Here is a 26815-nt window from a genome sequence, read left to right as displayed (position 1 = left end):
TTTGAGTGTGTGTGCATACAAGGGTTATGATTTTGAGTGTTTTATGAAAAGTTAGAGTTGGGGGATTTTGGCATCCACATCCATTGAGGGGTGTTGTTCATGTCACTACTTATGAGTACAAAACAGGACCTAGGCTTACACTGGGGTCCTGTTAAACAATAGGAGAAGATGGATGGATGTTCTTTGGCAGAGATGGAGACAGCTGCTGTGCATCAGGTGTGCCAGGGGCATAACTGGTTCTGCATGAATTACCGCTGTGCCATCTGCCAGGGACTAAGGGCCTGATTACAACATTGGCAGTCCTAGGACCGCCAATGCTGTGTTGGAGGTCGGACTGCCGTACTTCAGGCGGTCTGACCGCCACATTAAGTCCCTAGCAGTCAGACCAGATGGGACTGCCATGCCTGCCAGGAACATGGCTCCTGATGGGGATAGATGGTGGTCAGAGTCGTGGTCAGCTGTGGCGGCACTGAGTTCAGTGCAACTGTGCTGGTCACAATTCCAATTTCTGCCAGCCTTTTCATGGCGGGGACCTCGCTGTCAAAAGGCTGGTGGAAAAACAGCACAGGGGGCAACACGGGGTGGCCCATGCACTGCCCATGCCCATGGGCATGGCCAGTACAGTGGCCCCCCTTCTCAGAACCCTCAAAATGCACACAGTCTTTTTTTCAGACAGTACAAATGTTGAGGGTGCTGGTTGTAGGAGGCTGGCCTGGCTTATAGTGGGTACCTGATGGTACTTACACCTTGTGCCAGGTCCAGTTATCCTTTATTAGTAGATTAGTAGTGTTCTAGCAGCTTAGGCTGATAGAGGTAGCTATAGCAGAGCAGCTTAGGCTGAACTAGGAGACATGCAAAGCTCCTACTATACCACCTATATCTTATAGCACTATATCATAGGAATCACAATACTCGGAGTTACTAAAAATAAAGGCACTTCATTTTAGTGACAATGTGCCCAAAATATCTCAGAGGATATACTCCCTTATGAGGTAAGTAAAGTACACAAAATATATATACACACAAACCAAAATCAGGTAAGTAAACAGTTAGAAAAGTAGTGCATACACTGTAGAATACAATAGGATGCAATAGGCATAGGGGCAACACAAACTATATAATAAGAAAGTGGAATGCAAACCACTTAGGGACCCCAGGCCTAGTGTAGTGTGTAGAGGGTCGCTGGGAGTGTAAGAAAATACTAAGGGTGTCCAAGATACCCCATCCTAAGACCCTTAAAAGTAGGAGTAAAGTTACCCTACTTCCCCAGAAACACACTAAAGTCGTGATAGGAGATTCTGCAAAGACAACAACTGACTGCAAATCACTGAAGATGGATTTCTGGATCTGAGGATCTGTAAAGGAAGGGGACTAAGTCCAAGAGTCACAAAAGTGTCCAGGGGGGGCAGGAGCCCATTAAACCCCGGATGAAGGTGCAAAATGGCTGCCTCTGGGTGGAAGAAGCTGAAGATTTTGCAACAACGGAAGATGCCAGGAACTTCTCCTTTGCACAGAAGATATAACACGGCATGCAGGAGGATGCAGAGTTATTTCACGCAGAAAGACCACAAACAAGCCTTGCTAGCTGCAAAGATTGTGGTTGAAGAAAATGGGTGCTGTCCCGGCCCAGGAAGGACCAGGAGGTCCCCCCTTGGAGGAGAAGACAGAGGAGGCGCTCAGCAACACAGAGAGTCCATGCAGAAACAGGCAGCACCTGCAGAAGTACTTGAACAGTGGTTCAAGAAATCTGAGCTCGGTGGTCATCTCATCACTAAAAAGGAGGGTCCCACGAAGCCGGTGGTCAACTCTGTGAGTTGAGCAATGCAGGACAGAGTGTTGGGGACCTGGGCTGTGCTGTGCATGAAGGATTCCTTGCAAAAGTGCACAGAAGCCGTAGTACCTGGAGTTCACGCATTACACAGGATTACTGTCTGGTGTGGGGATGCAAGGACTTACCTCCACCAAATTTGGACAGATGAACCACTGGACTGTCATGGTCACTTGGGTTCAGCTCCTGTGTTCCGGAGGCCACGCTCATCACGATGAGAGGGGACCCAGAGGACCGGTGAAGCAGAGGTTTGGTGCCTGCATTAGCAGGGGGAAGATTCCGTCAACCCACAGGAGATTTCTTCTTGGCTTCCAGTGCAGGGTGAAGGCAGACAGCCCTCAGAGCATGCACCACCAGGAAACAGTCGAGAAAGCTGGCAGGATTAGGCGCTACAATGTTGCTGGTAGTCTTCTCGCTACTTTGTTGCGGGTTTGCAGGCGTCCTGGGGCAGTCAGTGGTCGATCCTTGGCAGAAGTTAAAGAGGGAGATGCAGAGGAACTCTGGTGAGCTCTTGCATTCATTATCTGAAGAAACCACAGGAGAGACTCTAAATAGCCCTCAGAGGAGGATTGGCCACCTAACCAGGTAAGCATCTATCAGGAGGGGTCTCTGACATCACCTGTTGGCACTGGCCACTCAGAGGCCTCCACTGTGCCCTCACACCTCTGCATCCAAGATGGCAGGGGTCTGGGACACACTGGAGGAGCTCTGGGCACCAACCCCAGTGGTGGTGATGGACAGGGGAGTGGTCACTCCCCTTTCCTTTGTCCAGTTTCATGCCAGAGCAGGTGCTGGGGGATCCCTGAACCGGTGTAGGCTGGCTTATGCAAGGAGGGCACCATCTGTGCCCTTCAAAGCACTTCCAGAGGCTGGGGGAGGCTACTCCTCCCCACCCCTTAACACCTATTTCTAAAGGGAGAGTGTGTAATACCCTCTCTCAGAGGAAATCCTTTGTTCTGCCTTCCTGGGGCTGGGCTGCCCAGACCCCAGGAGGGCAGAAGCCTGTCTGTGGGTTGGCAGCAGTGGTAGCTGCAGTGAAAACCCCAGAGAGCTAGTTTGGCAGTACCCGGGGTCCATGCTGGAGCCCCGGGAATGCAAGGGATTGGCTCCCCAATACCAGATTTGGCATGGGGAGACAATTCCATGATATTAGACATGTTACCTGGCCATATTCGGAGTTACCATTGTGAAGCGACATATAGATATTGACCTATATGTAGTGCACATGTGTAATGGTGTCCACGCACTCACAAAGTCCGGGGAAGTTGCCTTGAACTATGTGGGTGCACCTTGGCTAGTGCCAGGGTGCCCTCACACTTAGTAACTTTGCACCTAACCTTCACTAAGTGAGGGTTAGACATGTAGGTGACTTATAAGTTACTTAAGTGAAGTGTAAAATGGCTGTGAAATAACGTGGACTGCAGTGGCAGTCCTGTGTAAGAATTGTCTGAGCTCCCTATGGGTGGCAAAATAAATGCTGCAGCCCATAGGGATCTCCTGGAACCCCTATACCCAGGGTACCTAGGTACAATATACTAGGGAATTATAAGGGTGTTCCAGTGTGCCAATCAGAATTGGTAAAAATGGTCACCAGACTGCAGTGACAATTTTAAAGGCAGAAAGGACATAAGCACTGAGGTTCTGGTTAGCAGAGCCTCAGTGACACAGTTAGGCACCACACAGGGAACGCATTCAGGCCACAAACTATGAGCACTAGGGTCCTGGCTAGCAGTCGGCTAGCAGGATCCCAGTGAGACGGGCAAAAACAAACTGACACAAAAGTAAAAATGGGGGTAACATGCAAGGCAAGATGGTACTTTCCTACACTGTTGTGCTATGGTATAATCCTCGGCTCCCTTATGGGAGCTAAGACCAAGACAGTAGCACTGTTCCCACCAGGCTGACTGGATGGGCCGTCATATGATGTTCCCGCCTGTCAGCCTTGTGGAAACACGCTAATACAACAGGGGTTAAGGCAGTTGGGTTGACAGATGCCTCATCCCGCTAGTTTGATGGTCAGCTCATCTGATCATCAAACTCGTATTGAGCTGCAAGGCCAAAGAGTATAAGTTATTTTCACCAGAATGATGAACACTAGGGGATTGCAAACACTGAGTCAAATTCTTTAAGTTTTACCCCTTTTCTCTGGAGATAATGGGCCCAAGTCCACACATATTTGCTACTTGCTTGAAGAAGGTGGTAAATGTTTGAAGCTCTTTTGTTTCCTAGTGGTTTTGTGCGTGCAGACAGCAGCTGTAACTTCAATTAGAGAGGAGCTCTGCTTCCTCCATATTACTGTATGAGGGTTTGTTGGAGTCGAGACAACAGTTGCTTGCAACTCATTCAGCTACGCAGAAGCCTCTTGACTCATCATTATCGGATCCAGTTTGCAGGCCTGAAAATACCCCTCCTAGAGACACCGAAAATGTCCTACTACATGGAGTAGTTTCTCACCTGGGAATATCACTTTGAGCAACCTCTAATTATGGTCTTAGAGTTCTCTTCTGTCACCATTTGCGGATGTTGCTGGTGCAATTCCAACGTGCCCTTTATGACCTGCATCAGGCACTCCTTTAGGCCATCAAACAGAATATCATCCTTCGGCTGTTGTACCCTATGATTTATGAATGTATGAGAAGCAATTGATAGTCCATGGACTTGTAGTAGGGTGGAATGTGGAGAAAACCATAGTATCATACATGATATTTCTGAGTATGGATAGTCCTTTATACAACAACAATAACACAGAAGGCATTTTCCTGTTAAAATATGAGCTACAGACATTAGTCCAAGAATGAATTAGTAGTAGTAGTACCAGTAGTTGTGGTAGAAATAATAAATGTTTGATTCTTTTAAGACAAATTGACTATATAACAATTACACGCAATAAAAGCAAATTTGAGTCTCAGTGGACCGAATGACTTAACACAGGAAGCTCTCTTTTCTGCCATTGACACAGATGCAATGTACTCTCCAACACTGTGGGTGGGGTACAGTAGCATATGAATTTTAAAAGGACCAGAAATAAATGTCACATATAATTTACATAAAATATCTGGGGGGGGCGTGGGTCCTGAAATGTGGTTTTTGTTATCCTTCTAGTCCTTTGCAACAGCTTTGATTTTGGTACATGGTTTAGTTTTCAATACAGATCGGAGTTAGTGAGATCACTTCAGATTATTTATGTTGCCTAGATTCTATGCAGGCATTGACAGGCATTGAGAGCTGAGCTACCTGCAATCTCATTTAAATATACCACGACCACAGGCATCTCTTGCAATCATTTTTATATATGCGTGGATATAATTTTGTTTCTTATAAGTAGACTACACCCTGGCTAGCGCGAGTGCAGAACTTTTCCCAGTTAGACTCTAAGGGGCATATTTATACTGTATTTGCGCCAAATGTGCGTCATCAATTTTGACGCACATGCAGCGCAAACCTTGCCCCATATTTGAACTTTGATGCCCGACCCCTCGGACGTCAAAATTCCACTGTGAGCGTCATTTTTTGGAAGCAGGAAACTGCCTTGCGTTAATGATATGCAAGGTAGGCGTTCCCTTCCAAAAAAGACATTAAGACATGTGCACCTTATATACACCCCAGCGTCATTTTGACTCACAGAAGGGGGTGGGCCTTAAAAAACAGCACACAGCCTGATGTGCGCCGTTTAACGCCTGGGTCAGGGCAGGCGTTAAGGGACCTGTGGGCTTGGGAGGAGTCCAGAGGTGCCCTCCCCTGCCCCCAGGGACACCCCCTGCAATCCCCACCCACCCCTGGAGGACACCCATGGATGGGGGACCCATCCCAGGTAAGTGCAGGTAAGTTAAAGTAAGTATATGTTTCTGTTTTTTTAAAGTGACATAGGGGGGGCTAATTTGGGCACCCCTACATGCCACTGTGCCCAATGTCCATGCCCAGAGGACAGAAGTCCCCTGGCATGGCCATTGGGCAAGGGGGCATGACTCCTGTCTTTGCTAAGATACGAGTCTTTGCAATGGGGCTTGTGCGTAAAAAAATGGCGCAAGTCTGGTTTGAGGCCTGATTTTTGCCTCAGACCTGACTTGCACCATTTTTTTACGCACAACCCCCATTTTCCCCTACGCCGGCGCTGCCTGGTGTGAGTCATTTATTTTACTCAGACCAGTCCGCAGCGCCGGCTAACGTAATTCCTTAAATAAGGTGCCTTCATGGTGCGTTGGAGTGGTAAAATTTTTGACTCCCAACTGCGTTGGCACAGTTATGCATCAAAAAGTTTAGATATGGCCCTAGGTATGCATAATATACCTTCTTGAGAAATCTGCCATTTCTGCATCGCCAGTTTTCTGTAAGTTTCTAAAAAGGAGAAAAAAGCCGCTGTTTGGCCGATTTTTCTCAAAAATAGACTTCCGTTTACTATCCCACTCTCACTAAAACGAACGCTATGCAGGCAAATATACCTTGTTAGAAAGTACACACAGTTATACAGTATCTGCAAATGAGGCCTGTTTCAATGTTCGTCTTGATACCTTGATACACCGTTTCAACTATAACCCACTGGCACTGTTCATCAGTTAGGAACGAAAGAGTTATTCATAACAAACTACCCAAAATTTGTTAGAAACACAGTTCTGCGAAATTAGCAGAAACTATCATTATAGAGCAGCAAGTTGGTGGTCGTGAGTCGACCTCTCTGACTCAATAGTTGATATTTTTTTTAAATATGTTACTATTAAAGTGTATTGTTATGCAATTTCAAGTAAGCTCTGTTTTCGCTATGCAAGCCATGGGAAGCTTTTATGAAAGCAGCCGTTTAATTAACTTGTAAAATGTTGCCTTTCTCAGAAACGGTTTGCTTTTTATTATAACTTAAAAATGCACACGCATTGCACAAAGAATCACCTTTAGCCAACAGGAAGTTAACATGTAATAGCTGCAGCTTAATAACAGCTTCCCGCACCTCTCTCTTGGCATTTGAGAAGAGTCATTATATTTTTATAGCTAGATCGAAAATGTTGAAAATGAACAATTTCATGTCGATGAAGAACCTATAATCTAAATAATAATATACCTCTAAAATGTCAAGACTATTCAGTGTTCTTGAATATATGAATGTAAAGAAATGATGCAAACCATAAATAAATAATCTCTATGGAAAGCTAAACATACCCAGATACATATCTATCTATCGATTCATCTATCTATTGTAGGAAAGTACCCTGTTTTTGGCATGCTACCCCCACTTTCTGCCTGATGTCAGTGTGATTGATTGTGTCACTGGAGTCCTGATAACCAGGACCCCAGTGCTTATGCTGTCTCTCCTCTCAAATTTGTCACTACATACTGGTAACCCAGTTTTTCATCCAAAATTGTCATACTGATGCTCCCTTATAAGTCCATAGTGTATGATGCTTAGGTACCCATGGCATTGGGGTTTCAGGGGATCCCTATGGACTGCAGCATTACTTTTGCCACCCATAGGGAGCCCATGCAAAGGCTTCTATAGCACTGCCATTGTAACCTGAGTGAAATAGTGCATGCACAATTTCACAGCCATTTACACTGCACCAGGTCACTTATAAGTCACCTATATGTCGGGCCTTCCAACCCTTCAGGCTGGGTGCATAGCACCTGTGTGTGAGGGCACCCCTGCACTAGCAGAGGTGCCCCCATGTCGTCCTAGACCATTTTCCCAGAGTTCATGAGTGTGGGGATGACATTTTACATGTGCACTGGCCATAGGTCAATACCTATCTCCAGCTTCACAATGCTAGCTCTGAATATCCCCATGTAAGGTGTCTAACAACTGTGAATTGTACCTCAATACTGATTCTAGTATTGGTTGTACAATCCCATGCATTCAAGGGGCCCACAGTGGAACCCCAGTTCTGCCATACCAGCCTTCTGAGGTATTCCAGGCAGCCCCAGCTGCTGCCACCTCACAGAGAGGTTTCTGCTCTCCTGTTGCTTGACTAGCTCATGCCCAGGAAGGCAGAACAAAGCATTTACTTTGGGAGAGTGGTGTTACACCCTCCCCCTTTGGAAATAGGTGTTGCAGGCATGGGATGGGTAGCCTCCTAGAGCCTCTGGAAATGCTTTGAAGGGCCCAGATGGTGCCCTCCTTGCATAATCCAGTCTACACGGGCTCAGGGTCCCTGCTCTGGCATGAAACTGGTCAAAGGAAAGGGGAGTGACCATTTCCCTGTCCATCAACACCCCAGAGGTGGGGCCCAGAGCTCCCCCAGAATGTGCCTGGGTTTTGCCATCTTGGGTTCCAAGGTGGTGGGGCACTCTAGAAGCATCTGAGTGGCCAGGGCCAGTAGGTGACGTCAGAGCCCTACCCTGATAGGTGCTTACCTGTGTTGACAGCAATCCCCCTTACAGGACTATTTAGGGTCTCTCCTCTGGGTGTTTCTTCAGATTCAGATTGCAAGACTCCAGCAGGAATCCTTTGCATCCTTTACTTCATCTTCTACTGACAGAACTGCAACTGAACCCTGCAGGAACTCTACAAACTTCAACAAAGAAGCAAAGACGACTTCTGCAACATTGTATCTTCAGCTCCTGCCAGCAACTGCAATTGTTTCCAGGTTGTGCATCCTACGAGGACTGCCTATCTTCAGCCTTCACCAGAAGAACCAAACGAATCTCCAGTGGAGTGATGGAGTCACTTCCCTGCTTCAGCAGACACCTCTGTGCAGCAACATGGATGGTGGACTAACGTGACCCCGACAGTGCCATGGTCCAGCTGTCCACTTTTGATAAAGGTAAGGGCTTGCCTTCCCATGCAAGACAGTACCCCCGTGCACAACGTGAATTGCAGTTGCCAATGCTTGTGAGCAACCTTCCAAGAAGTTCTTCATGCACAGCACAGCTTAGGTCCCAGCACTTCATTCTGTGACACACAGCTTCCTGGGTGGTTCCCCGGTGGCCTGGGATCCCTTTGTGTTGTACTGTGTGGGCCTCCATTTGCACCTTCTTTGTCCCAGAGCTATGGGACTCCTATGTTCACTGCCTGTTCTTCTGAGTCCTCTCTGAGTTGCTGATAGCCCCCTCCGACTCCCCCACCTGGGTAGAGGCCACCAGGTTCCTCCTGGTCCCGGCAGTGCCAATTTTCGCTAATCACAAGCTTTGCGTGTGCCAAGGCTTGTTGGCGGACTCCAGAGATGCAAACCAGACTGCAATCATCCATCCGGCATGGGACATCTTCTGCACTGAGCAACCTGCACCGTGTCTTCTTGGGTGCATAACTGACTTTGTCTTCTCACCTGTGGTTCTTCTTTTGCACCTCCATCTGGGTTAGCAGGGGCTCCTGTTCTCCCTGTAGTCTTCAGTGCTTCCTGGACTTGGTCCCCTTCTTTCACAGGACTTCATGTCTAGGAATCCATCGTGGTGTCTTGCAGTCTCTTCTGGGTCTTGCATAATCTTCTATCACGACTTCTTGTGTTTTACAGGAAACATTCTGTGATTTAGTCCTGTTTTCCAGGGCTCTGGGGTGGGTTCTATTACTTACCTTTGGTGTTTTCTTATACACTTAGCCCCCTCTACACACTACACTTGCCTAGGTGGGAGATCGACTTTCGCATTACACTATTTTACTATATGGTTTGTGTTCCCCTTAGGCTCATTGCAACCTATTGTGATTTTTACTACTTGCACTGTTTTCTAACTGTTTTTATAGCTATTTCTGCATTCTAGTGTATGTACCATGTATATTACTTACCTCCTAAGGGAGTATAGTCTCTAAGGTATTTTTGGCATTGTGTCACTAAAAATAAAGGGGCATATTTATACTCTGTTTGCTCCGGAATTGCGTCGTTTTTTTTTACGCAATTCCGACGCAAAACTAACTCCATATTTATACTTTGGCGTTAGACGCGTCTAGCGCCAAAGTCCATGGAGTTTGCGTCATTTTTTTGCGTGGACACTTACTTTGCGTTAATGATATGCAAGGTAGGCGTTCCCGTCTAAAAAATTGACTCCGAGGCATGTGCGCCGTATTTACACTCCTGGGCAAAATTCACGCCCGGGGGTGGGCGGGTCAAAAAAAATGACGTACGGCCTCTTTTGCGCCGTTTTTTAGCGCCTGGACAAGGCAGGCGTTAAGGGACCTGTGGGCTCGGAAGGAGCCCAGAGGTGCCCTCCCATGCCCCCGGGGACACCCCCTGTCACCCTTGCCCACCCCAGGAGGACACCCAAGGCTGGAGGGACCCATCCCAGGGACATTAAGGTAAGTATTTTTTTTTTTTTTTTTGGGTGGCATAGGGGGGCCTGATTTGTGCCCCCCTACATGCCACTATGCCCAATGACCATGCCCAGGGGACAGAAGTCCCCTGGGCATGGCCATTGGGCAAGGGGGCATGACTCCTGTCTTTGCTAAGACAGGAGTCATTTCTATGGGGGTTGGGAGTCGAAAAAAATGGCGCAAATCGGGTTGAGGCGAAAAATTTGCCTCAGCCTGACTTGCCCCATTTTTTGACGCCCAAGCTCCATATCCCCCTACGCCGGCGCTGCCTGGTGTACGTCGTTTTTTTCCACGCACACCAGGCAGCGCCGGCGGCTAACGCCGGCTAACGTCATTGATTAAATACGGCGCCCGCATGGTGCTTCAGAATGGCGTTAGCCGACGCTAATTCTTTTGACGCAAAACTGCGTTAGCGCAGTTTTGCGTCAAAAAGTATAAATATGGCCCAAAGTACCTTTATTTTTGTAACACTGGTTTCTAGACAGTGACTACATTTCACTAATAAGGGATAACTGGACCTGGCATAATGTGTAAGTACCTTTGGTACACTCTAGAAACCAGGACAGACTCTTACATCTATCTACCTATCTATCTATCATTCTATCTATCTATCTATCATTCTATCTATCTATCTATCTATCTATCTATCTATCTATCTATCTATCTATCTATCTAATCTCTTAAATGAAGAGAATGAAGATACTGGTTTATATTATAGTATAGTTGAAAACTTAGGGGCATATTTATACACTGTTTGCGTCGAATATGCGTCAAAAATTTTGACGCACATTCGGTGCAAACCGTGCACCATATTTAAACTTTGACACCGAGCCCGCAGACGTCAAAATTCCTCAGTGTGCATCATTTTTTGGATGTGGGAAACAGCCTTGCGTTAATTACATGCAAGGTAGGCGTTCCCGCCCAAAAAATGACTTTAAGGCCTGTGCACCTTATTTATAATCCAGCGTCATTTTGACGCACAGGATGAGGCAAGCCTTAAAAAACAGCGCACAGCCTGATGTGCGCCATTTTTTCATGCCTGGGTCAGGGCAGGGGTTAAGGGACCTGTGGGCTCACTTCCATGGTCTCTGACCATGGAAGGAGTCCAGAGGTGCCATTTCCTGCCCCCAGGGACACCCCCTGCCACTCTCGCCCACCCCTGGAGGACACCCAAGTACAGGTAAGTTGAGGTAAGTATTTTTTCATTTCTTTTTAAAGTGGCATAGGGGGGCCTAATTTGGGCCCCCCTACATGCCCCGGTGCCCAATGACCATGCCCAGGGGACAGAAGTCCCCTGGACACGGCCATTGGGCAAGGGGCATGACTTCTGTCTTTGCTAAGACACGAGTAAGTTCAATGGGGGTTGTGCGTCAAAAAATGGCACAAGTCCAGTTTGAGGCATGATTTTTGCCTCAAACCTGACTTGCACCTTTTTTTGATACACAACTCCCATTTTCCCCTACGCCGGCTAATGTCATTCCTTAAATAAGGCGCCCGTATGGCGTGTAGGAATGGCGTTAGCCGGCGGTAAAAATGTTGACGCAAACCAGTGCCGGCGCTGGTTTGCGTCAAAAGTATAAATATGGGTCTAAGATCGCAAAAACTACAAAACACTTAACTTAGGAAAACTATGCTTGGTTTGTTTCACCCCCACAAAAATTTGCTGATGAATGGCTGAATTATTGTTTTAATATTTATTAAACTCACTGTTACTTTAGGAAGATGTGTACTGGCGCTATTAAGCTAATCCTTCAGCAGAAAAATGGTAATCAGCGACTGAATAGGAGAACACTCAGTCATATTAAACAGGTGAGTATTTACATGTTTTCTGAAAATTCCATGATTGGACTAGGCCCTTGGAAAGAGGGGCATGCATTTCCATGCTTTTGATGTTAGGACAGCAAGGTATCGGCCACTGGTCCTCACTTTTTTGTACCTCTGGACTGACATCAGGGCCAATATTACCTATAGGTACACTTTCCCTGTTTGTGCCACAGCACACCTTAAAGCAGGTGCGCCAGGAGCAAACAGGGAAAGTACGTTATATTAGGCAGAATGCACAGCACTCAGGACAGCTGCAAACTTGTGCTGCCAGCTGGGCAGAGCATTCAAAAAAATATGGAGCAACTATTTAACCCCTTCTGTGCCCAGGACGTAATGGTTACGTCCTGAGGCACAGAGCCCAGAGGGAGCGCTCTCGCTCCCTCTGTGGGGTTCCCCCCCACCCCCCCAAGTCAGGGATGGAAGGGGAAGCCCTTCCCCTCCCACCCCTGACCCCCTCAACCCCCCCTGTGACGTCAGCGCGCGAGCGCGCGCTGATTAGTCACAGGTTCTCCCCCATTGCGCTGGAAGCAGAGCTTCCAGCGCGATTGAAAAAGAAATGCTTTTGCATTTCTTTTTCAATCCCATGGGGGAGGCCCCGAGAGGCTTCAAAGGGAAGGAAATGTATTTCCTTCCCTTTGAAGTCTCTCACAGGTTTCAAAAGCCGGATTGCTTGCAATCCGGCTTTTGAAACCCCACTAGACACCAGGGATTTTTTTTTTCAGTGAAATTGGCAAAAGGGAGCGAACCCTTGGGCAAGGGTCGCTCCCGGGGGGGCATTTTTTTAGGAAGGCCTTTTCTGCCCCCCCTGGGGGCAGAGTGGCCTATTATTAGGCAAACCTCTAGGCACCAGGGACCTTTTTTTTTTTTTGTGATGATTTCTTTTTTTTTTAGGTGGGGAGCGATCCCTTAGGCAAGGGTCGCTCCCCTATGGGGCAATATATATTTAGGCCATTTCTGCCCCCCTTGGGGGCAGATTGGCCTATTTTGATGAGGCCAATCTGCCCCCAAGGGGGGCAGAAACCATTAGACACCAGGGAGTTTGTTTTTGCGCCTATTATTAGGCCGATCTGCCCCCAGGGGGGGCAGAAACCTCTAGGCACCAGGGATCTTTTTTTTTTTTTTTTTTTTTTTTATGTTTTCTTTTTTTTTAGGTGGGGAGCGACCCCTTAGGCAAGGGTCGCTCCCCTAGGGGGCAAATTATATTTAGGCCATTTCTGCCCCCCTTGAGGGCAGATTGGCCTATTTTGAAGAGGCCAATCTGCCCCCAAGGGGGGCAGAAACCATTAGACACCAGGGAGTTTTTTTTTTGCGTGAATTTCACGCAAGGGGAGCGACCCCTTAGGCAAGGGTCGCTCCCTGGGGGGGGGGGGATTTTTTTAGGCCATTTCTGCCCCCCTGGGGGGGAAGATCAGCCTTTTTTTTTGTGATGATTTCTTTTTTTTTTTTAGATGGGCAGCGACCCATCAGGCAAGGGTCGCTCCCCTGGGGGGCAAATTGTATTTAGACTATTTCTGCCCCCCTTGGGGGCAGATTGGTCGATTTTAGGTCAATCTGCCCCAAGGGGGCAGAAACCACTAGGCACCGGGATTTGTTTTTTGGCGCCAATGTCACGCAGGGGGAGCGACCCCGTAGGCAATGGTCGCTCGGGGGGGGGTGGGGGTTCAGGGGCAAATTTATATTAGGCCATTTCTGCCCCCCCTGGGGGCAGATCAGCCTATTATTAGGCCGATCTGCCCCCAGGGGGGGCAGAAACCTCTTGTTGCCAGAGCAAATTTTTTTTGTGTGTTTTTTTTTTTTTTTGTTTGGTTTTTTTTTAAGAGATGGGGAGCGACCCATCAGGCAAGGTTCGCTCCCCTGGGGGGCAAATTGTGTTTAGACCATTTCTGCCCCCCTTGGGGGCAGATTGGTCGATTTTAGGTCAATCTGCCCCAAGGGGGCAGAAACCACTAGGCACCGGGGATTTGTTTTTTGGCGCCAATGTCACGCAGGGGGAGCGACCCCGTAGACAAGGGTCGCTCCGGGGGGGGGGTACGGGGGGGTGTTCGGGGGGGCAAATTTATTTTAGACCATTTCTGCCCCCCCTGGGGGCAGATTGGTCGATTTTATGTCAATCTGCCCCAAGGGGGCAGAAACCACTAGGCACCGGGATTTGTTTTTTGGCGCCAATGTCACGCAGGGGGAGCGACCATGTAGGCAATGGTCGCTCGGGGGGAGGGGGTGGGGGTTCAGGGGGCAAATTTATTTTAGGCCATTTCTGCCCCCAGGGGGGGGCAGAAACCTCTTGTTGCCAGAGCAAAAAAAATTTTGGTGTTTTTTTTTTGTTTGTTTGGTTTTTTTTCTGAGATGGGGAGCGACCCATCAGGCAAGGGTCGCTCCCCTGGGGGGCAAATTGTGTTTAGACCATTTCTGCCCCCCTTGGGGGCAGATTGGTTGATTTTAGGTCAATCTGCCCCAAGGGGGCAGAAACCACTAGGCACTGGGGATTTGTTTTTTGGCGCCAATGTCACGCAGGGGGAGCGACCCCGTAGGCAATGGTCGCTCCGGGGGGGGGGGGTTCAGGGGGCAAATTTATTTTAGGCCATTTCTGCCCCCCTGGGGGCAGAAACCTGTTGTTGCCAGGTCAAATTTTTTTTAGTGTTTTTTTTTTAGTTTGTTTGTTTTTTTAGAGATGGGGAGCGACCCATCAGACAAGGGTCGCTCCCCTGGGGGACAAACTGTGTTTAGACCATTTCTGCCCCCCTTGGGGGCAGATTGGTCGATTTTATGTCAATCTGCCCCAAGGGGGCAGAAACCACTAGGCACCGGGATTTGTTTTTTGGCGCCAATGTCACGCAGGGGGAGCGACCCCGTAGGCAATGGTCGCTCGGGGGAGGGGGTGGGGGTTCAGGGGGCAAATTTATTTTAACCTCTTGTTGCCAGAGCAAATTTTTTTTTGTGTTTTTTTTTTTTTTTTTCAGAGATGGGGAGCGACCCATCAGGCAAGGGTCGCTCCCCTGGGGGGCAAATTGTGTTTAGACCATTTCTGCCCCCCTTGGGGGCAGATTGGTCGATTTTAGGTCAATCTGCCCCAAGGGGGCAGAAACCACTAGGCACTGGGGATTTGTTTTTTGGCGCCAATGTCACGCAGGGGGAGCGACCCCGTAGGCAATGGTCGCTCGGGGGGGGGGGGGGTTCAGGGGGCAAATTTATTTTAGGCCATTTCTGCCCCCCCTGGGGGCAGATCGGCCTATTATTAGGCCGATCTGCCCCCAGGGGGGGCAGAAACCTCTTGTTGCCAGGGCAAATTTTTTTGTTGTGTTTTTTTTTTGTTTGTTTGGTTTTTTTTAGAGATGGGGAGCGACCCATCAGGCAAGGGTTGCTCCCCTGGGGGGCAAATTGTGTTTAGACCATTTCTGCCCCCCTTGGGGGCAGATTGGTCGATTTTAGGTCAATCTGCAACCACTAGGCACCAGGGATTCGTTTTTTGGCGCCAATGTCACGCAGGGGGAGCGACCCCGTAGGCATTGGTCGCTCGGGGGGGGGTGGGGGTTCAGGGGGCAAATTTATTTTAGGCCATTTCTGCCCCCCTGGGAGCAGATCGGCCTATTATTAGGCCGATCTGCCCTCAGGGGGGGCAGAAACCTCTAGGCGCCAGGGCAAATGTTTTTTTTTTGTTTTTGTTTTTTGTTTGTTTGTTTTTTTAGAGATGGGGAGTGACCCAGCAGACAAGGGTCGCTTCCCTGGGAGGCAAACTGTATTTAGAGAATTTCTGCCCCCTTTGGGGGCAGATTGGTCGATTTTAGGTCAATCTGCCCCCAAGGGGGCAGAAACCACTAGGCACCGGGAATTTGTTTTTTGGCGCCAATGTCACGCAGGGGTAGCGACCCCGTAGGCAAGGGTCGCACCTGGGCAGGGGGGGTTTGGGGGGGTGGGGGGTCAAATTTATTTTATGGCATTCCCCCCCCCCCTGGGGCCGGCTGAGCTAGAGGCCAAAATCCACATGTAGGCACTTTGCAAAAAACACCTCTGTTTTCTGTGAAAAAATAAGTTGTGTCCACGTTGTGTTTTGGGCCATTTCCTTTCGTGGGCACTAGGCCTACCCACACAAGTGAGGTACCATTTTTATGGAGAGACTTAGGGGAACGCTGGGTGGAAGGAAATTTGTGGCTCCTCTCAGATTCCAGAACTTTCTGTCACCGAAATGAGAGGAAAAAGTGTTTTTTGGCCAGATTTTGATGTTTGCAAAGGATTCTGGGTAACAGAACCTGGTCAGAGCCCCGCAAATCACCCCATCTTGGATTCCCCTAGGTCTCTAGTTTTCAAAAATGCGCTGGTTTGCTAGGTTTCCCCAGGTGACGGCTGAGCTAGAGGCCAAAATCCACACGTAGGCACTGTTTTCTATGAAAAAATTTGATGTGTCCACGTTGTGTTTTGGGCCATTTCCTGTCGCGAGCGCTAGGCCTACCCACACAAGTGAGGTATTATTTTTATCGGGAGACGTGGGGGAACGCTGGGTGGAAGGAAATTTGTGGCTCCTCTCAGATTCCAGAACTTTCTGCCACAGAAATGTGAGGAACATGTGTTTTTTTAGCCAAATTTTGAGGTTTGCAAAGGATTCTGGGTAACAGAACCTGGTCCGAGCCACACAAATCACCCCATCTTGGATTCCCCTAGGTCTCTAGTTTTCAGAAATGCACAGGTTTGGTAGGTTTCCCTAGGTGGCGGCTGAGCTACAGGCCAAAATCTACAGGTAGGCACTTTGCTAAAAACAGGTCTATTTTCTGTGATGTGTCCACGTTGCGCTTTGGGGCGTTTCCTGTCGCGGGCGCTAGGCCTACCCACACAAGTGAGGTATCATTTTTATCGGGAGACATGGGGGAACGCTGGGTGGAAGAAAATTTGTGGCTCCTCTCAGATTGTAGAACTTTCTGCCACAGAAATGTGAGGAACATGTGTTTTTTTAGCCAAATTTTGAGGTTTGCAAAGAATTCTGGGTAACAGAACCTGGTCCGAGCCACACAAGTCACCCCATCTTGGATTCCCCTAGGTCTCTAGTTTTCAGAAATGCACAGGTTTGGTAGGTTTCCCTAGGTGGCGGCTAAGCTACAGGCCAAAATCTACAGGTAGGCACTTTGCAAAAAACACCTCTGTTTTCCTTCAAAAATTTGGTTGTGTCCACGTTGCGCTTTGGGGCGTTTCCTGTCGTGGGCGCTAGGCCTACCCACACAAGTGAGGTATCATTTTTATCGGGAGACGTGGGGGAACGCTGGGTGGAAGGAAATTTGTGGCTCCTCTCAGATTCCAGAACTTTCTGCCACAGAAATGTGAGGAACATGTGTTTTTTCAGCCAAATTTTGAGGTTTGCAAAGGATTCTGGGTAACAGAACCTGGTCCCAGCCACACAAGTCACCCCATCTTGGATTCCCCTATGTCTCTAGTTTTCAGAAATGCACAGGTTTGGTAGGTTTCCCTAGGTGGCGGCTGAGCTACAGGCCAAAATCCACAGGTAGGCACTTTGCTAAAAACAGGTCTGTTTTCTGTGATGTGTCCACGTTGCGCTTTGGGGCGTTTCCTGTCGCGGGCGCTAGGCCTACCCACACAAGTGAGGTATCATTTTTATCGGGAGACATGGGGGAACGCTGGGTGGAAGGAAATTTGTGGCTCCTCTCAGATTCCAGAACTTTCTGCCACAGAAATGTGAGGAACATGTGTTTTTTTAGCCACATTTTGAGGTTTGCAAAGGATTCTGGGTAACAGAACCTGGTCCCAGCCACACAAGTCACCCCATCTTGGATTCCCCTAGGTCTCTAGTTTTCAGAAATGCACAGGTTTGGTAGGTTTCCCTAGGTGGCGGCTGAGCTACAGGCCAAAATCTACAGGTAGGCACTTTGCAAAAAACACCTCTGTTTTCCTTCAAAAATTTGGTTGTGTCCACGTTGCGCTTTGGGGCATTTCCTGTCGTGGGCGCTAGGCCTACCCACACAAGTGAGGTATCATTTTTATCGGGAGACGTGGGGGAACGCTGGGTGGAAGGAAATTTGTGGCTCCTCTCAGATTCCAGAACTTTCTGCCACAGAAATGTGAGGAACATGTGTTTTTTTAGCCAAATTTTGAGGTTTGCAAAGGATTCTGGGTAACAGAACCTGGTCCCAGCCACACAAGTCACCCCATCTTGGATTCCCCTAGGTCTCTAGATTTCAGAAATGCACAGGTTTGGTAGGTTTCCCTAGGTGGCGGCTGAGCTACAGGCCAAAATCCACAGGTAGGCACTTTGCTAAAAACAGGTCTGTTTTCTGTGATGTGTCCACGTTGCGCTTTGGGGCGTTTCCTCTCGCGGGCGCTAGGCCTACCCACACAAGTGAGGTATCATTTTTATCAGGAGACATAGGGGAACGCTGGGTGGAAGGAAATTTGTGGCTCCTCTCAGATTCCAGAACTTTCTGCCACAGAAATGTGAGGAACATGTGTTTTTTTAGCCAAATTTTGTGGTTTGCAAAGGATTCTGGGTAACAGAACCTGCTCCCAGCCACACAAGTCACCCCATCTTGGATTCCCCCAGGTCTCTAGTTTTCAGAAATGCACAGGTTTGGTAGGTTTCCCTAGGTGGCGGCTGAGCTACAGGCCAAAATCTACAGGTAGGCACTTTGCAAAAACTACCTCTGTTTTCCTTCAAAAATTTGGCTGTGTCCACGTTGCGCTTTGGGGCGTTTCCTGTCACGGGCGCTAGGCCTACCCACACAAGTGAGGTATCATTTTTATCAGGAGACGTGGGGGAATGCTGGGTGGAAGGAAATTTGTGGCTCCTCTCAGATTCCAGAACTTTCTGCCACAGAAATGTGAGGAACATGTGTTTTTTTTAGCCAAATTTTGAGGTTTGCAAAGGATTCTGGGTAACAGAACCTGGTCCCAGCCACACAAGTCACCCCATCTTGGATTCCCCCAGGTCTCTAGTTTTCAGAAATGCACAGGTTTGGTAGGTTTCCCTAGGTGGCGGCTGAGCTACAGGCCAAAATCTACAGGTAGGCACTTTGCAAAAAACACCTCTGTTTTCCTTCAAAAATTTGGTTGTGTCCACGTTGCGCTTTGGGGCGTTTCCTGTCGTGGGTGCTAGGCCTACCCACACAAGTGAGGTATCATTTTTATCGGGAGACGTGGCGAAACGCTGGGTGGAAGGAAATTTGTGGCTCCTCTCAGATTCTAGAACTTTCTGCCACAGAAATGTGAGGAACATGTGTTTTTTTAGCCAAATTTTGAGGTTTGCAAATGATTCTGGGTAACAGAACCTGGTCACAGCCACACAAGTCACCCCATCTTGGATTCCCCTACGTCTCTAGTTTTCAGAAATGCACAGGTTTGGTAGGTTTCCCTAGGTGGCGGCTGAGCTACAGGCCAAAATCCACAGGTAGGCACTTTGCTAAAAACACGTCTGTTTTCTGTGATGTGTCCACGTTGCGCTTTGGGGCGTTTCCTGTCGCGGGCGCTAGGCCTACCCACACAAGTGAGGTATCATTTTTATCAGGAGACGTGAGGGAACGCTGGGTGGAAGGAAATTTGTGGCTCCTCTCAGATTCCAGAACTTTCTGCCACAGAAATGTGAGGAACATGTGTTTTTTTAGCCACATTTTGAGGTTTGCAAAGGATTCTGGGTAACAGAACCTGGTCCCAGCCACACAAGTCACCCCATCTTGGATTCCCCTAGGTCTCTAGTTTTCAGAAATGCACAGGTTTGGCAGGTTTCCCTAGGTGGCGGCTGAGCTACAGGCCAAAATCTACAGGTAGGCACTTTGCAAAAACTACCTCTGTTTTCCTTCAAAAATTTGGCTGTGTCCACGTTGCGCTTTGGGGCGTTTCCTGTCGCGGGCTCTAGGCCTACCCACACAAGTGAGGTATCATTTTTATCAGGAGACATGGGGGAACGCTGGGTGGAAGGAAATTTGTGGCTCCTCTCAGATTCCAGAACTTTCTGCCACAGAAATGTGAGGAACATGTGTTTTTTTAGCCAAATTTTGAGGTTTGCAAAAGATTCTGGGTAACAGAACCTGGTCCCAGCCACACAAGTCACCCCATCTTGGATTCCCCCAGGTCTCTAGTTTTCAGAAATGCACAGGTTTGGTAGGTTTCCCTAGGTGGCGGCTGAGCTACAGGCCAAAATCTACAGGTAGGCACTTTGCAAAAAACACCTCTGTTTTCCTTCAAAAATTTGGTTGTGTCCACGTTGCGCTTTGGGGCGTTTCCTGTCGTGGGTGCTAGGCCTACCCACACAAGTGAGGTATCATTTTTATCGGGAGACGTGGGGGAACGCTGGGTGGAAGGAAATTTGTGGCTCCTCTCAGATTCTAGAACTTTCTGCCACAGAAATTTGAGGAACATGTGTTTTTTTAGACAAATTTTGAGGTTTGCAAAGGATTCTGGGTAACAGAACCTGGTCCGAGCCACACAAGTCACCCCATCTTGGATTCCCCTACGTCTCTAGTTTTCAGAAATGCACAGGTTTGGTAGGTTTCCCTAGGTGGCGGCTGAGCTACAGGCCAAAATCTACAGGTAGGCACTTTGCTAAAAACAGGTCTGTTTTCTGTGATGTGTCCACGTTGCGCTTTGGGGCGTTTCCTGTCGCGGGCGCTAGGCCTACCCACACAAGTGAGGTATCATTTTTATCGGGAGACGTGGGGGAACGCTGGGTGGAAGGAAATGTGTGGCTCCTCTAAGATTCCAGAACTTTCTGCCACAGAAATGTGAGGAACATGTGTTTTTTTAGCCAAATTTTGAGGTTTGCAAAGGATTCTGGGTAACAGAACCTGGTCCCAGCCACACAAGTCACCCCATCTTGGATTCCCCTAGGTCTCTAGATTTCAGAAATGCACAGGTTTGGTAGGTTTCCCTAGGTGGCGGCTGAGCTACAGGCCAAAATCCACAGGTAGGCACTTTGCTAAAAACAGGTCTGTTTTCTGTGATGTGTCCACGTGGCGCTTTGGGGCGTTTCCTGTCGCGGGCGCTAGGCCTACCCACACAAGTGAGGTATCATTTTTATCAGGAGACATAGGGGAACGCTGGGTGGAAGGAAATTTGTGGCTCCTCTCAGATTCCAGAACTTTCTGCCACAGAAATGTGAGGAACATGTGTTTTTTTAGCCAAATTTTGTGGTTTGCAAAGGATTCTGGGTAACAGAACCTGCTCCCAGCCACACAAGTCACCCCATCTTGGATTCCCCCAGGTCTCTAGTTTTCAGAAATGCACAGGTTTGGTAGGTTTCCCTAGGTGGCGGCTGAGCTACAGGCCAAAATCTACAGGTAGGCACTTTGCAAAAACTACCTCTGTTTTCCTTCAAAAATTTGGCTGTGTCCACGTTGCGCTTTGGGGCGTTTCCTGTCACGGGCGCTAGGCCTACCCACACAAGTGAGGTATCATTTTTATCAGGAGACGTGGGGGAATGCTGGGTGGAAGGAAATTTGTGGCTCCTCTCAGATTCCAGAACTTTCTGCCACAGAAATGTGAGGAACATGTGTTTTTTTTAGCCAAATTTTGAGGTTTGCAAAGGATTCTGGGTAACAGAACCTGGTCCCAGCCACACAAGTCACCCCATCTTGGATTCCCCCAGGTCTCTAGTTTTCAGAAATGCACAGGTTTGGTAGGTTTCCCTAGGTGGCGGCTGAGCTACAGGCCAAAATCTACAGGTAGGCACTTTGCAAAAAACACCTCTGTTTTCCTTCAAAAATTTGTTTGTGTCCACGTTGCGCTTTGGGGCGTTTCCTGTCGTGGGTGCTAGGCCTACCCACACAAGTGAGGTATCATTTTTATCGGGAGACGTGGCGAAACGCTGGGTGGAAGGAAATTTGTGGCTCCTCTCAGATTCTAGAACTTTCTGCCACAGAAATGTGAGGAACATGTGTTTTTTTAGCCAAATTTTGAGGTTTGCAAATGATTCTGGGTAACAGAACCTGGTCACAGCCACACAAGTCACCCCATCTTGGATTCCCCTACGTCTCTAGTTTTCAGAAATGCACAGGTTTGGTAGGTTTCCCTAGGTGGCGGCTGAGCTACAGGCCAAAATCCACAGGTAGGCACTTTGCTAAAAACACGTCTGTTTTCTGTGATGTGTCCACGTTGCGCTTTGGGGCGTTTCCTGTCGCGGGCGCTAGGCCTACCCACACAAGTGAGGTATCATTTTTATCAGGAGACGTGAGGGAACGCTGGGTGGAAGGAAATTTGTGGCTCCTCTCAGATTCCAGAACTTTCTGCCACAGAAATGTGAGGAACATGTGTTTTTTTAGCCACATTTTGAGGTTTGCAAAGGATTCTGGGTAACAGAACCTGGTCCCAGCCACACAAGTCACCCCATCTTGGATTCCCCTAGGTCTCTAGTTTTCAGAAATGCACAGGTTTGGCAGGTTTCCCTAGGTGGCGGCTGAGCTACAGGCCAAAATCTACAGGTAGGCACTTTGCAAAAACTACCTCTGTTTTCCTTCAAAAATTTGGCTGTGTCCACGTTGCGCTTTGGGGCGTTTCCTGTCGCGGGCTCTAGGCCTACCCACACAAGTGAGGTATCATTTTTATCAGGAGACATGGGGGAACGCTGGGTGGAAGGAAATTTGTGGCTCCTCTCAGATTCCAGAACTTTCTGCCACAGAAATGTGAGGAACATGTGTTTTTTTAGCCAAATTTTGAGGTTTGCAAAAGATTCTGGGTAACAGAACCTGGTCCCAGCCACACAAGTCACCCCATCTTGGATTCCCCCAGGTCTCTAGTTTTCAGAAATGCACAGGTTTGGTAGGTTTCCCTAGGTGGCGGCTGAGCTACAGGCCAAAATCTACAGGTAGGCACTTTGCAAAAAACACCTCTGTTTTCCTTCAAAAATTTGGTTGTGTCCACGTTGCGCTTTGGGGCGTTTCCTGTCGTGGGTGCTAGGCCTACCCACACAAGTGAGGTATCATTTTTATCGGGAGACGTGGGGGAACGCTGGGTGGAAGGAAATTTGTGGCTCCTCTCAGATTCTAGAACTTTCTGCCACAGAAATTTGAGGAACATGTGTTTTTTTAGACAAATTTTGAGGTTTGCAAAGGATTCTGGGTAACAGAACCTGGTCCGAGCCACACAAGTCACCCCATCTTGGATTCCCCTACGTCTCTAGTTTTCAGAAATGCACAGGTTTGGTAGGTTTCCCTAGGTGGCGGCTGAGCTACAGGCCAAAATCTACAGGTAGGCACTTTGCTAAAAACAGGTCTGTTTTCTGTGATGTGTCCACGTTGCGCTTTGGGGCGTTTCCTGTCGCGGGCGCTAGGCCTACCCACACAAGTGAGGTATCATTTTTATCGGGAGACGTGGGGGAACGCTGGGTGGAAGGAAATGTGTGGCTCCTCTAAGATTCCAGAACTTTCTGCCACAGAAATGTGAGGAACATGTGTTTTTTTAGCCAAATTTTGAGGTTTGCAAAGGATTCTGGGTAACAGAACCTGGTCCCAGCCACACAAGTCACCCCATCTTGGATTCCCCTAGGTCTCTAGTTTTCATATATGCACAGGTTTGGTAGGTTTCCCTAGGTGGCGGCTGAGCTACAGGCCAAAATCTACAGGTAGGCACTTTGCTAAAAACAGGTCTGTTTTCTGTGATGTCTCCACGTTGTGTTTTGGGGCGTATCCTGTCGCGGGCGCTAGGCCTACCCACACAAGTGAGGTATTATTTTTATCGGGAGACTTGGGGGAACATAGAATAGAAAAACAAGTGTTATTGCCCCTTGTCTTTCTCTCCATTTTTCCCTTCCAAATGTAAGACAGTGTGTAAAAAAGACATCTATTTGAGAAATGCCCTATAATTCACATGCTAGTATGGGCACCCTGAAATTCAGAGATGTGCAAATAACCACTGCTTCTCAACACCTTATCTTGTGCCCATTTTGGAAATACAAAGGTTTTCTTGATAGCTATTTTTTACTCTTTATATTTCAGCAAATGAATTGCTGTATACCCGGCATAGAATGAAAACCCACTGCAGGGTGCAGGTCATTTATTGGCTCTGGGTACCTATAGTTCTTGATGAACCTACAAGCCCTATATATCCCCGCAACCAGAAGCGTCCAGCAGACGTGACGGTATATTGCTTTCAAAAATCTGACATTGCAGGAAAAAATTACAGAATAAAACTTAGAGAAAAATTGATGTTTTTTTCACCTCAATTTCAATATTTTTCTTTTTCAGTTGTTATTTTCTGTAGGAAACCCTTGTAGGATCTACACAAATTACCCCTTGCTGAATTCAGAATTTTGTCTACGTTTCAGAAATGTTGCGGTTTCTGGGATCCAGCTTTGGTTTCATGCCCATTTCTGTCACTGACTGGAAGGAGGCTGAAAGCACAAAAAATCGTAAAAATGGGGTATGTCCCAGTAAAATGCCAAAATTGTGTTGAAAAATTGGGTTTTCTGATTCAAGTCTGCCTGTTCCTGAAAGCTGGGAAGCTGGTGATTTTATCACCGCAAACCCTTTGTTGATGCCCTTTTCAGGGAAAAAACCACAAGCCTTCTTCTGCAGCCCATTGTTCCAATTTTTTAAAAAAAAACGAAATTTTCACTGTTTTTTGGCAAATTTCTTGGCCTCCTTCTGGGGAACCCACAAAGTCTGGGTACCTCTAGAATCCCTAGGATGTTGGAAAAAAAGGATGCAAATTTGGCGTGGGTAGCTTACGTGAACAAAAAGTTATGAGGGCCTAAACGCGAACTGCTCCAAATAGCCAAAAAAAGGCTCGCCACAGGAGGGGGAAAAGGCCTGGCAGCGAAGGGGTTAAAAGCTGCTCCCTGTTTCTCTGTGCAAGCTGCAACACACCTGCACTTTTCAGAGGGATTAGAGATCCCCTTGAAGATGAGTGCAGTCAGTGACTACACCCGCCTGCAAGGGGATGTCTCGGTACAGTGCGGGTGCAGAGGCAAAGAGATTCCCTCATTTCCATGTGGCCACGACCCCATGCAAATGAGGGAATGGTACTGGCACTATGGTGGTCATAATGATTTTGGCAGTTTTTACCGAAGGCTGCCAAAAGATCACTGCGGAGGCGGAAAATTGACTGCCGTCACAAACACAAAACCACCAGAAAGCGGACATAAATCTGACACCACCAGGCAGAATTATAGCAGGAGAAAGGCGGTCCCACCACCCTCACCACCACGCCAAGAAGATACCGCCTTCCAAATGATGACCCACAAATCACCAGAACGGTCATTCAATCGCGGTATGTGATTGGCAATGTGGACTGCCGTGGTCCAAATACTGACTTCCTAACAAAACTACCCCACATTGCCCATGTCAAGTACATCACACCTGATGCACATACAAACACCACACACACACCCATACACACACAAGTATAAAATATATACCCACACATCCCACAATCCTTTGCAATGGAAAACAATTGCCACACAACTCGTGGCCAATCATGACAAGGAACTGCTTATACTCAACACAGCCTCATGTACACCCCAAACACACACCACACAACAGCATTGCACACAAACATGCACCACACTATTGCTCTATAGACCACTAACACTCAATCTCACATAACCACACACCCTAAATGTCCCACAAAACACACCACACTCTGCACAGCCTATTAATCACACACATATCAACGTCACCATGTCCCCGCAAAAGCACCCCCATGGTGGATGAAATTGTTAGAGTAAAGCCACTGCTGTTCGATGCACAGGTGCAGCACACATCCATATCCAGGAAAATGAAGTTATGGTGGTGGATTGTCCACAAGGTGGACTCAGTGGGAAACTATACACTCACAAGGGATGACATAAGGAAGAGGTAGAGTGACCTATGGGGAAGGTGCGATTCATGGCATCACAACACCAAGTTGCCATCCACAGAACTGGCGGTGGAACCCCATCTTCTCCCCCAGAGTTAACATCATGGAAGGAGAAGGTCTTGGCTATCCTGCATCCAAAGGGCCTGACTGGTATCACCGGAGTAAGTGAAAGTGGTAAGTCACTTATGCTCCCCTACCACTATATACACCTGTATTGCATGTGTACCCATCAACCTATCATTCCCCAACATATCCAATCCAACACTGAAACCCACACCCCTAACCACCCATACCCATTTCCCATGCATGTCCAAACCACTCAACTACTACCTTCCCAATGTCTGCATTCACAAGTATTGGTAAAGCATATTCAGCATGAAGCACTACCAATCCCACAATGCATCACACTTCACTGACCTAAAAATGCCAACACCCATTCCATAGGAACACCTACATAGGAAAGGATGACATATACCACTGAATAAGCAGGTCCCAAGAGCTAACCAAGAAATGGTAATGCCAGTAATGCAAAAATACTGATAAGTCATCACATATCAGAAGTAATAAAATAATTGAAACTCCATTCACCACGAAGCAATAAATCAACTGCCTACTGCCAATGCCATACATTGGGAGCAACCATCCAGCAGCATGTCCCTGGTTAGGCAATGTGAAAATGTGAGGCAGATATGAATAGCTCTTGTTTCTGTCCACAGGTACCACTGCTAATGTCAGCTGCCAGCAGGTGCGACGAGAAGAAGGACACATTGATGACAGCAACTCTGGATGGTTGAATCTGGAAGAGTTCCCTGGCCCATCTGGCACCTCTGGTCAGTGACTCTCCACAATCCTTACCCAGGCACGCCGGAACCCCTACTACTGAGACAGATACTACTCCAGTCACCCAATGCCCCCAGTATGCCCATCTGTACAGGGAACGGAGTCAACACCTACCAGGCAAGACAATGAAGGACCTGGTGTAAGTGGGAGTGGGCACATGCACAGGGGGCGAGGGCCAGTGAAAGGTCATCTGTAGGCGGGACATCCTAGGGAACCAACTGACCAGGAGGCACTATCACAAGTCCTGGGAGCATACCAAAAATCCCAGGACATAATGGGCCAGGTACTCACCACTTTGCATGTAGCAGTGGCAGGCTCAC

This window comes from Pleurodeles waltl, chromosome 4_2 (genome assembly GCF_031143425.1).
Source record: "Pleurodeles waltl isolate 20211129_DDA chromosome 4_2, aPleWal1.hap1.20221129, whole genome shotgun sequence".
Classification (NCBI taxonomy): Eukaryota; Metazoa; Chordata; class Amphibia; order Caudata; family Salamandridae; genus Pleurodeles; species Pleurodeles waltl.
This window is presented reverse-complemented; position numbering follows the sequence as displayed.